Below are 944 nucleotides of genomic sequence, written 5' to 3' on the forward strand. Positions count from 1 at the left end.
AAAAGAAAAAGGAAAAGAGGAGACACTTCCAGCAATGCCTATCACTCTTGGCAATGGGGAATGCTGTCAGGTATGTGGTAGAGGATTCAGGAGACTGGGTTTTGGATTTTAAAGCACACAACTGGATTCTGGAAGTATTACAATTTAATCACTGTCTCTGCTCCTTGCTTCAAAGAATAAATTACTAGATTAAGGTGTGGTTCCTAAACTTCCATCCTAAAATTCAAGGCCTCATACCTAGCTTTAAGTGATTTGACAGATTATCCTCCCTTAAACCCAAGAACCTGGAAACCGTTTTACAGAGACCTCCTTTGACTTCTCAATGGAAGTTACATTCTTATCACCCCTCCTTTTCATTCCCCCCTTTCTAGATATGCCACAGATCTCCAGAGGAGAATTAGGCTGCTCAGAGAACACCAATTAATAGGTCGTTTTTCACTGCAGTTGATGCTAGCTGCAGAGAGAAGCATGCTGTGTATATGTTCCATACGTGCTGCGTGCCGCGGTTATCCCTTGAGCGCTGTCTTTTCTGATGGCTGCACACGCCAGTCATAGGGTAGCTCCTTAGGGGAAAGGGCACTCATGCACAGTGCCATCGTCCCTCTCACAGTGACTTTCGTATCATAAACACTCCAACACCTCCCTTCAAGTACAGAAAGTCTGGAATTAGGATTTCTCAGCAACTTAATGTCAGCCTCGTGAGTTCTTCGTGAGTCCTATTTCTGCCATTAATTTACTAGAAGATTTACATAAATCACTGAATTTATCTTGACTTTAGGTCACTCCTCTTTTGGATGAGTATAATAATTCATGACCAACTAATCCAATGGAGTTATTTGTAGGATCACATTAGATAAATATGTGAAAGTGTCTTATTAAAAGATACAGAAAATGTATAGTACAGGATCTTATGATTAATATTATCAAGTTAAAAATTTATATAT

Source organism: Propithecus coquereli, unplaced genomic scaffold (assembly GCF_000956105.1).
Source record: "Propithecus coquereli isolate 6110/MARCELLA unplaced genomic scaffold, Pcoq_1.0 Scaffold96, whole genome shotgun sequence".
Lineage (NCBI taxonomy): Eukaryota > Metazoa > Chordata > Mammalia > Primates > Indriidae > Propithecus > Propithecus coquereli.